Consider the following 12480-nt stretch of genomic DNA (forward strand, 5'->3'; position numbering starts at 1 on the left):
CCACCTACAAGAGGGGGAGGGGGTGTTCTTTTGTTGCACCACTAAACTTCCCCCTCTAAACTATCAACTTTTTATTTGGAACATTTTTTTGTAGGATGATTTTTTTTTCAAGATATTCAAATGATTCAGGTTAAAAAAATCACCCAGTATATGTACGTATATATCAATACCCATTATGATGAAACCTAAAGGTTTTGTGTACCAAGTACCTTATTCAGATCTAAAATCTTTAGGATCCTTAGACAATCTCCTCACTAAATACAACAGGAGAAAAAAAATTGTGTTTGAGTAAGGGTCAAGGAATGAAATTAACTCTTAGTCCACCTCAGTTGAAAATATTGCACAGTTCCAGAAAAAAGAAACACACTGGTGGTTTCATATTCAGTATTCCAGCTATTTTAGCAGCTCTAGGTGCTGTGGTGAGTCTATCAGGAGGCAGTGCAGCTAGAGCAAAAACAGTAATTGACCCAAAGAAGAACAAAGCTGAACTAGATGAGCAAAAACGTCATAATCTGGCAATGGAGAAGAAAAGAAAGGGTATTAATACTTTGAGAAAATATAAAAAATAGAACCATTATCCAACTATGATATTGAAAATATGATTAAGTTACTGAAAATTAAATACTTCAGAGGTGTTTTCATGTCAGATTTCTTACCCTTCAAGGGACCATATAAAATAGAGTGTGGAGTAGTCAATTTGTTAATACAAACAAGCTAACATAGCTTTTGTTTTTGATTCTTTTGGTGGATTACCACCATCAGGCTTAGTTAGTTATCTTAATACTTCTAATCTTTATTATAGTGACGAGTGTATCCAGGATTTTGAGGATGTAAATTGTGGCCACCTATATGTCTCTATGCTGGCCTTCTTATCGTAAATAAATAAACCAACAATTAAAGATTACCAGAAAGCATTGTGGCATGTAAAACATCATGGGAGCATTCCATCTCATTAGTGAGACTTCAGTATTGAAACTTACCTTAGATAATGACATTATCTATCCTAAATCTATAGCTCTACTTGCTTTCTACAGTATGTATCTTATTCCCAAGATAACAGAACACAATAATAGGATTGCAGTAGGAAATGAAAAAAATAGTATTACTTCTGGTCAGTATAATCTATCAACATTACAAGCTCATCTGCCTAGAGGTGTGTTACTATCACAAAACTCTGTTACACACAGGATGGAATTAGTTTCTGCAACTGAAGTAGTTGATCTAGGTACACTTGGTAACCTACAAGGTTTTGAGGATAATACAAAACTTGAGCCTGCCATCAAACACATAGGTGGCAACATTCCTAAATTCTTGACCATAAAGACTTTGAACATCCATTATTATGTGCCAGAAGTAATGATTACCAATTCTGATGGCAACATAGGTAGTCACAAACAAACTGGAATCATAGCAACTTTCAAACCAAATTCTGAGTTAGTAGTAACCAATGAAAAAGGAGAAGTAGTAGATTTTGCTGGTGCTTCTACAACAGCAATCATAGAAATGAATCTATAAAATAACCATTAACATGGAGCATATTGAAAGTTATGTATTACAATTTTTTCCTCCCAATCGTCGTACATTTGCTAATCTCAAGAAACCCAATCGTGAAATTTAAATTGATGTGTACGTGGGTGACAGTTTTGTACATCCTCACAGGGCTGACTTGAATATGAAATTTGAAATAGTAAAAAATGAAAATAATGAAACATTTCCCCCTGGTGCAAACATAAAACTAGTAGATAAGTTTGTACCACACTTGTTCTCTCAAGTGTAAATTAGAAAACATGGTACTGTGATAGATAGAGTAGACCATCCTGGCATTACTTATACTACCACAGGAACACATAAAGTTTCCAAAGTAGATGCAACATATTACCAGGCAGGGGGATTTGAATCAGGAACCAAAATTCTGACAAAAAAACACACAGTACTATTTCCCATGCGTCTGCTGGCAGGTTTCTTCTGAGACTACAAGGACATCATATGGAAAGGTGGTTTGAGGGTCACTTTTCGCAGGGCAGCTAATAACAATAATGCACTAATGCGTTATAGTACATTAAATACTGATGGTATAACATTACCCAACACCTTACCTGAAACAGCCAAGTGTATCATCAAGACCATGGAGCTAAGAATACCAGTAGTAGAATATGAAACTAATTATACCCTCAAATACAAAGCAAATATTCTAAAAAATCCACAAGTTCCTATTGGATTTTACACTTACCAGTGTGTTCAAAAACCAGCCTCTGGTGGACATTACGAATTTGATGCTACTATTCAATTCAGTAGTATACAGTATGATATGCCAGATTTTGTAATTGTGTTATTTCAGCCTGGGAGAGATCAAGAAAAAGATTCTAGAAAATTTGATGATTGCAAAATTAAAAATATGTATCTTAAAAATGGACGTAATGAGTTTTCCCTCGTGGAAATTATAATCTGGACATAACACCAGATGATTTTCTTAAATTATATGAGGTTTACACTGCTTACAAGAGAGTAACTGAAGGAAACATATGTGTATACTACGATCCTAGTGAATTCAAAGCACACAGACCAATGTGTTCAAAAACCAGCCTCTGGTGGACATTACGAATTTGATGCTACTATTCAATTCAGTAGTATACAGTATGATATGCCAGATTTTGTAATTGCGTTATTTCAGCCTGGGAGAGATCAAGAAAAAGATTCTAGAAAATTTGATGATTGCAAGATTAAAAATATGTATCTTAAAAATGTACGTAATGAGTTTTCTCTCGTGGAAATTATAATCTGGACATAGCACCAGATGATTTTCTTAAATTATATGAGGTTTCCACTGCTTACAAGAGAGTAACTGAAGGAAACATATGTGTATACTACAATCCTAGTGAATTCAAAGCACACAGACCAATGTTCGCCATCAACACATCAAAAAGAAAACAAGTGGTAGTCAATGAAAGAACAAGTATCAAAATTGCATGTGAATAACATGAGCCTCTGCCTGACATCACTTTACGTAGGGTTGTTCATATTGCAGAGAAGACTTTTGTTTATGATGTGAAGAATGAAAGAGTCACAGAACAATTTTAGTTGTTTAATTTACTAGACTAGACTAGACTAGTCTCTTACATAGGATGCCTCAAAAGTTTTAGTAACCAAAATAATATTTAAAAAACTACCTTAGGTATAAGCAAAGCAGGGTGTCTCAAAATAACTAGTAATCAAGTAGTCAGTAGTTTTCACATCTAAAAAAACTACCTTGGCACCATTCTCAAACAAGAATAACCACCTGTTTGGAGCATAAGTTAAGAACACTCTCAACCAATCAACAAAGTGTCACACGACTCTGAGGGTAGAATTCCCAAGCTAGATATTCAAGAATGTTAATCGTATTAGTACAAGAATTTAGTATTCCTAGCATGGTTAGACAATTTGCTGCACCTAGAAATTAGCTAAATCCACCAGAAGATATGAAAATATAGCTTAATTTTGACCAAAATAGTTTACTAATATTAATCATCCTAGTACTAGGTGGGCCAGAATATATGAACTCCTTCTGGCAATTTGCTACACCTAGAAATAAGCTAAATAAACCAGAAGATATAAAAATATAGCTTAATTTTGACCAAAATAGTTCACCAACTAACTACCACTAACTAACTACCTAGCCTTCATAACCCCGAAGGTTCATGGCTGCAGCAACACAGGCCTTCCATCTTTCCCTATCTTGAGCAAGATCTATATACTCTTTTCCATCCCTACCGATTTCCTTTAGGTCCATCTCAACGTTGTCCCTCCATCTTCGTCTTGGCCTTCTAACAGGTCTCTTACCATCAGGTTTCCCAACAAGAATCCTGTAAACTCCTCTTTCCTCTCCCATTCGTGCCACATGGCCTCCCCACCTAAGTCTTCTTGATTTAATTATTCTAATAATATCTAGACATGAATATAAATTTTGTAGTTCTAAATTATGTAAACTTCTCCACTCACCTGTCTCCTCGTCCCTTTTAGGTCCAAAGATTTTCCTAAGGATCTTATTTTCAAATACTCTCAATTTATGTTCCTCTTTCAATGTAAGGGACCAAGTTTCACATCCATATAATACTACAGGCAAAATTACTGTTTTGTATATTTTAACTTTTAGTTTCTTAGATATTAAACGACAACACAAAAGTTTATGAAGAGAGAAGTAACATGCATTTCCTGAATTAAGCCTACTTTTTATTTCCTCTTTAATATAATTTTCATTTGTTAATATTACTCCCAAGGATTTGAATTTGGAAACTGGTTCAAACGAGTTGTTATCAATAATTAGATTTTGATTATTACCTAACACTTGGTTTCGGCCTGTAAGCATATATTTAGTTTTTTCTTTGTTAACTTCCAAACCTATCTCTTTAGCAGGTTTGAAAAATATTTTAGCATTATTCTTAATTGTATTCACATCATCCCCCATAAGTCTACATCATCTGCATTTGCTAACAACTGAGTCACACCATTTAATTTAGTCCTTCTTTAGTTTCTTTTACCTTCCTAACAGCATATTCTAAGGCAAAATTAAAGAGCAATGGAGATAATGCATCTCCTTGTTTTAACCCATCATGAATTGTAAATTTGTCAGACATATTAATACCCACACGAATTTTACTTTCTGTTTCACTGGTGCATATTTTTATCATAATAGTTTACTAATGTTCATCAACATGGCACGAGGGTTTTAGAATTCGTAGCATGTTTGGATCATTTTGCTACACCTATGAATTAGTTAAATCCACCAGAAAATATGAAAATATAGCTTAATTTTATCCCAAATAGGTTATGGTATCAAACGGATTTGTTGGCAGAATGCCCTATTTCCGACTACTTTCCATCAATTTCCTAATAAGATTATTACAATAGTTATATAACCTTTGACTCCTCTTACAAAATTTGATTGTATCCTCATCTTCCAAGTCCAAATTTATATTGTTAATATACAAATCAGGAACATAAGAATGTTCTGGATATCTGCTTAAAGTACCAGCTGCTTGATTTAAAATTACAGACACGTGATGAATATTGAAGTCGAAACTTTGGAGTTTTAACGACCATCTATTTAAAAGAGAGTTCAATGTTTTTTGGACTCCAACCACGATAACGATTGATGATCAGTGTATAGATTTACCTTGGAGCCTGCTTCATAAATAAAGAACTTTTCAAACGCAAAAAGGATTGCTAAACATTCGATTTCATGAATGCTATACGATAGTTCATTACCTCGAAGTACTCTGCTAGCATAATGGATCACGTTTGGTTCATCACCACAACCTTCCTCTGGATCTTGCAACAGCACTGCTCCTGTACCACGTTTCGAACCATCGGTGTTAATATTAAAAGTCTTTGTAAAATCAGGTTGAGATAATGCTTTAGGTGATATAATTAAGTGCTGTAACCTTTTGAATGCATCATTATGAACTTCAGTCCAATTCCAAACCTTCTCCTTTTTCAAAAGTTCATATAAGGGTTGCGCTATTTCTGCAAACTTCTCTATAAATTTGCGTCTCCAATTTGCCAACCCTAAAAATTTTCTCAACGTCCTTTTATTCAAAGGAGTAGGAAAATTAATTATAGCTGAATTCTTGCTAGGATCGGGCATGATATTTGAACCAGATACTATGTGACCAAGGAAAGAAATTTCCTTGCGTGCAAACTTACATTTGGAAAACTTTATAGACATGTTCACATTCCTAAGTTGTTGTAAAACTAATTCTACATGATGAAGATTTTCCGTCCACGTTTTACTAAATATCAGAACGTCGTCCAAATAACATATCACGAAGTTACTAAAATCCATGGAGAAAATCTTTTTCATTCTATCTTGAAGTACAGCAACAGCTGATCGAATGCCAAAAGGTAAATAACGAAATAAATATTGCCTTCCCCGATAGGAAAACGCTGTAAACTTATACGAATCCTCGGTTAAAGGTATTTGAAAGTATCCACAAGATAAATCAATCGATGAAAAATAATTTGCTCCCAAAGGCGTTGTAGCGTTTCATTTATTGGTTCGACTCTTACTTGAGGTGTAATTACATGTTGATTTAATTTCCGGAAGTCTACTACTGGTCTCCATAAACCTCCTTGTTTTGGAACTATGTGTAACGGATTCAAGTACGGAGATGATTCTTGATAAATGATACCCCATTTCTGCCATTTTTCTAACTCTTCCTCCAAAGCTTGTCTTTTAGACATAGGAATAGGATATGGAACACTGGTAACAGGCACCTGTGGGTCCGTCTAGATTCTATATGGTTCAATATAGCATGTCGTGGCTTATCTGAAAACTGAATGTGGTATTTGCTTAAAAGTACAAACATTTGGTCCTTCTGCGAAGCATTCAAAATTTCATTATCAGATATACTTTCATTAGCCGCTTCCTTTGAGGGAATATACTTCATTTCATCATTTAACAAAATATAATTAAATTCACGATTATTTACATCACTGCCATTATTATTATTTAACGTAATTTCCTTAGTAAAAGATCGGCACACAGTTCTTTTCCATTAGGGGTTACAAGTTTTAAATTTTGTTTTTTAAGGTCCAGAATTGCCTTATATTTTCGGAATTCCCAAAATTAAATCTGCATTCAGCTCCTTGAGAACAAACATTTCTACAGGAAAATATTTATCAGCAATTTTAAGAGCAATTGCCTTTGATTTTACAATCTTTAATCTATTAGATCCAGTAAAACCACAAAGATTAATGTCATCCACTTTGTCAAGTTTTATGTTCCCAATTAACGTGGATAGTTTACACCAAATATCAAAATTTAACACATTAGCCTGACTTCCTGTATCTATTGTACAAATAATAGGTATTTGATCAATACGTCCATGTATGACTGGAACTTCTATTAATGGAATAGCTGTATCGTCTCCAGTGGAAAGCCAGTCTGGTTCTTCCTCAAACCACTCAAACAAAAAATTAACTTGTAAAACATTTGTAAATTTAGATCCTATAAAATTAGGTCCGAACTACAACACCAGAATTCTTCTGCACTTCTTGCCCCTGCGATAAAAAGCAGAGAGAACGAGGCCCATCTGTCTGCCATTTCAATTTAAAGGAGAATTATTCACATTATTTTCATAGTTTAACAATTGTTGTACTCTAGTTACAGGTATAGGTCCTTGAATAGCTGATGTCAATCCTGTATTACTTGTCATACTAGTTTGAGGTGTAGTCTGGACTTGTGATGTTTGATAACCTTCCCAAGTCGATGAAACTCTTGCAGCTTGAGTAGGATGATGTGTATTAAAATTATTACTGTACTCAGATCTATAATTACTTATTGTTCGTGTCACATAAGAATTAGCATCATAAGGCACACCTTGACCAAGTTGTACATAATTAGACTGATATCCATTAGAATACCTGTTTCTGAGGAAATTTCTGCCTCTTACATTGGTTCCATTATTAAACCTATTTCCAAAGTTATTAGAATACATTGGAGTATTGCCATTTTGTTTAACTCTCCTAAATGATTTGTTTCCATTTTCATTATCATCACTGCCAGGATTAAATTGACGATTACCATTATAATATGTTCGTCGAAAATTTCGCTGTTCATGACTAGATTCAGATGTTTGAGTAGACGAAGTAGTCATAGATTTGTCCCTTTTAAGATTCACCTGTCGAACATTCAATTTCGTTTTGCTTTGTTCGCTCCTTTTATGAGATTTTGAGACTTTGTCACTGTCAAATTCCTCTTCTGGAAGACACGTTTGTTCCCTTCGGCTAGTTTTCACAACGTCTAACTTTCTTAACATACTTGTAAGTTGATCTACAGACGTTATTTCATGGCATATTATATTAGCAACGTAATCTGGCAATTGACTAATAATATGTTGGATAACATCAGTGTCTTGAGGACAATCTACAAGATTACAGTAACTTGAATATGTTTTCAGAGCAAAAGTTTCTAAATTTCCATGTTGTGACGCATCATACTTTCTATTTCTCAACACTGCTAATTGTGACTGAATAACCTCTGTTGATGCGAATTGGTTCATAAACTTTTGAACGAAATCGTCGTATGAAGAAAATTGCCATTTATGTGCTCTAAACCAATATACTGCACGATTTGCGAAGCACCTTTGCACACTTTGTAATCCTAAATGTTTACGAATGCCAATCAAATCCAAATTGCTAGTCAATTGTTCTATATATTCTCTAGCAGATTGAACTTCTATTTTGCCTGAAAACTTAGGAAGATGATCTAACTCATTAATTTTTAGACATCTAGTTCTACCACTATCAGATACGAAATGTGTGGGCGTGTTAGCTTGATTTCCAACATGACAACTTGCATTTGGATTGAAAATGTAATTTCCCACAGATTTTCCTTGAGGACAAGTGCTATGTGTACTATTACATGTGTTATGTTGATCAACATGTCTAGAATGTTCTCCTACTTCTTTCCTAAAATCGTGTACATAACTACGATGATCCTGGTTAGGTTCACGGCAAAGCGGAACATTGATCGTATCAGCAAGCTCCTCGCTCGTACACCAAGTACAACATAAAGGATTACTCTGAACATTACAATTATCAAATGATATTCGATGAATATTGTCACATAATGAGTTTGTCGACGTAACAGATCTAAAATGAAACGGATTCGTAACAAAACCATTACTTAGATTAGAAGTACGCCTGCCTACATCATGAATAAAGCTTTGAGTAACTTGTGAACCATTATTATCTGTACGTTTCCAAGTAACATGTTTACAAGAACGTGAACCTTTTATCAATCGTTTGACATATGTTGTTTCTGACGAAGCTTCAGGATCGGTACCAGAGGAACTCAATCCGGAATCCATTCTTCGGTTAGATTGGCGAGTTGCATTTACACTATTTCCTTGCATTTCACCGTTACTACTGACATTATTCGTAGTTGAATGTTGTTGTACTGTAGTTTCCATGGTCGACAACCTGTCCCTGATGTTGATAAGCTGCGAGGAATTATCATTTAAATTAGTTTCAAAAGTTTCGAAACGTTTCTCTTGTGTTTTTCCGTTTTCTAATAATACAATTCACCTGTCATCAACAGTCTTCAATTCTTCTTTCAATTTGTTCTCTAGCTGTTCGTTAGACCTAACACATGCAACGGCAACAGAATCAATTTTTGTTGTCACTTCAAAGACAATGTTGTCTAACCTACTACTGACATTCTTTATGTCTTCATTAACATCAGAAAACTTTGTTTCCAGCTCCAGATGGACAGCTTCTAGTTTTGTATTCACATCAGAATTCAATTGTTCCCATTTTGTTCTTAGTTGTTCATTTGATTGTTTTATCTCCCCGCCTATACGTTCATTGGATTCTGGAAGTTTTTGATTGAGCTGTTCATTGAATTCTTGAAGTTTTTGATTGAGCTGTTCATTAGATTCCTCAAGGTTTCTATTTAGCTGATCGTTAGATTCCTGCAGTTTCCTGCTTAGCTGATCATTGGATTCCTGCAGTTTTCTGTTTAGCTGTTCTCTGGATTCCTTAAACTTCTGATCTAATTTATCCTTCATAGAAAGCTTAATACCTTTAATTGTGTCCAAAAGTTCAGAAAAAATTGGAGTAACAATTTCCAAATAAGATGGCAATTTGAAAGGATCATATTCTGGATTACATTTAGAACAATAAAATTGTTCACTGGTGGTAGAATAAATACACCAATGTGTTACAGTTAACCTTAAGCAATTAACATGATACCAAGAAAGACAACTTACATACTGTATAGATCTGAGATCACTATCAGGATCATTACAACAGGCAATATTCACAGATGTACCAGTCTGCTTACTTACTTCCCCATCTTGCACTTCAGATGTTGAATTACTGTTGTCGTAATGAACAGTTTCCTTCTTACGATTATGTCGTCTTACATCTTTCCCTGTTTTATCAGCCATAATATACACAAGTTTCAAAATTGTACAAGGGCAATCAAATTTAAAAAAGTTGAGAACTAAATACATTCGTTCCTCAAAATCCGAAGATTGCAGGTTCGAGTCCTGTCACGGTCGCCAATGATTTGAGACGTGGCCTTTGCCTAATCCCAAATAATATTTTAGTTAAGTTCACAGATTGCACAAATAGAAAAATATAGACACATCATAATTTCGAATATACTATATCTAGAGGAAGGGGGACAAATATGGAATACCATTTTGTTTTTGACCATTCAATGGCACATTTTTTGAAGAATGTATGTGAGAAACTACCCTCTTCTTCCTTAATTAGTTCTTTAATAGAATATAAGGTTTAGACTACGTAACATTATAGAAAGTATTTGCAAATAACATTTTCCTAAAAGTTGACATGATTGCTCCAAAAGAAAATGGGGTACAAATATGGAATACTGGCAACATTGTGCAGAAAATGAACAAATAAACACAATAAACACAATTGTAGTGAAAACATGAAATAAATGAACACTGTAAAGTCAAAAATATGAGAAAGTTTCTGAACTGTACGTTTCTGTATTACTATGATTATGAGGGCACTATTTACCTACTTACAAAAATTGCAAATGTAAAGTCCATTATCATATCCTGCACATTCAGTATGAGCCCACATATCACACATTTCGCACTTAACCCATTCTTCTCCACGCTTATCATCAGAAAATTGTCCAGAACAGAAGAGACATTCAGCATCGTCACTACTTGGTATTCTGGCATCTGACATACTGAGATCAGAAGAGTCATCTCGCACGCTGAATATACCGTCCTTGTCCGAGTCAGATGATTCGCAGTATTTTGGTAATGGCGATTTCCCTTCTTTCCAATTGTTTTTAACAGGCTGTTTCTAACAGCAGTGGACATTTCAGAAGTCTTACATGGTGATGAAGTCAGGATATGAGAGGTCCCTGCTTTCCTCCCCCTACTCCCTTGCCTCTTCTTAATTGCAGGAACAGGTGAAGTGGCCACTTCACTTCTAGCAGAAGGTCCTGCTCCATCTTCGGGTTTGGATCCAGATACAAGTCCACGTTAATAATTTTTGTACATAAATGGCGTATAAATATGGAATACTACTATTCCATATTTGAGCCACTGTTACCTTCGAGTATCGAGAGCCAAAAGTGTATTCAAACTCACCTCAACAATATACGCAAAATACGTGATTGATATGCTACAAAACTGCATACAATGTATTTTCATTCTGTGTACTAATAAGAAGCACAAGGCAAAAAGGTACTTAACTCCAAACTTTTCACTTTGGGCGGGAACCACAACAATCGTTCTAACGCGCCCTGTTCAACCTCGAGATGCAAACCAACTGCTTCCTGTGGTGGTGAGGGACACTGCCCAGCTTTTCACGTAGTTCTTGCTAGAGTGCAGCACTTACCAGGCGAGATATAATGGTATTCCATATTTGAACCCCTATTTCATATTTGTCCCTCTTCCCCTATATTAACACACTTGTACAATCACAATGATAGATCGTATTCACAGTCATTCTTTTGATGTTCAAATTTTATCAACAACTTTTTAAACAAATGAAATATATATATCAGTGTTGCAAACACCTAAACTCTTTTACAATAAGTTCATAATAATTGTGAATGTCAATATTGGACAGTCACACCTGTTGATGTATTTCCTTCTCCCATATATTATAGTTTCTGGTTATCAATATATTTATATCCTTCTCGTATATGATTGTTGTGGGAATATAAGCAGGTGCTTCAAAAACCTCCTACAAGCCAAAAACTGAGTCTGGAAGACTGGCACATTTTGTTTCCTGAGTGATGATAGACAGTGTAACAAACTGTGAAAAACTCGCACATCTTGCGGCTTCATTGTCGACATGATAGGACATGTAATTGCGAAGAACACCTATGTTGTTTATATCACCGAATACCAATTTTCTATTGTTATTATGTTCATTTATGTCAATATAAGCATTGTGTGTGTAATGTGGATTTTTTTTCACAATTCATATTATGCAAAAATTCAGCACGTAAGGTTTATCAAGATAAAAATAATGTATTTTTTCGTTTTTTGGAGTCAGCATACAGTCTTCTTTCACGTTTTCACAGCGTTTCACAAGACCGATCTTCAATGTTATCTGCCGTAATAGCAATTTTCACGAATGCAGCAGGAGCAAAGAATGTGTCGCGAAATATATCAATGGAAAGTTGTTTAAGTATCAGTAACTATTCGTCAAATATTCGTATATAAACCAATTACATATCTGTTTAAACATCACTAAGGCATCCACGTCCTGGTGATGTTACTTTTTCGTACGTGAGGTTTGCTATATACTGCCTAGTCTTGTTGTCACATCGTGCAGATTTGGACATTGAAAGTTTCGAGGGTGGGTGGTTTTCTTCGCTCACAGGTGTACATAAGTATTTTGCACAAGTAGATATCAGAACCACTTTTAGTGAAAGTATATTAATCTCGTAAGCATTTAATGGTGTTTATTAGGCTCCAAGAAAGGAAAAGAAAGGATACA

The sequence above is a fragment of the Lepisma saccharinum genome, chromosome 16 (genome assembly GCF_977018435.1).
Source record: "Lepisma saccharinum chromosome 16, izLepSacc3.1, whole genome shotgun sequence".
NCBI classification, from domain to species: domain Eukaryota; kingdom Metazoa; phylum Arthropoda; class Insecta; order Zygentoma; family Lepismatidae; genus Lepisma; species Lepisma saccharinum.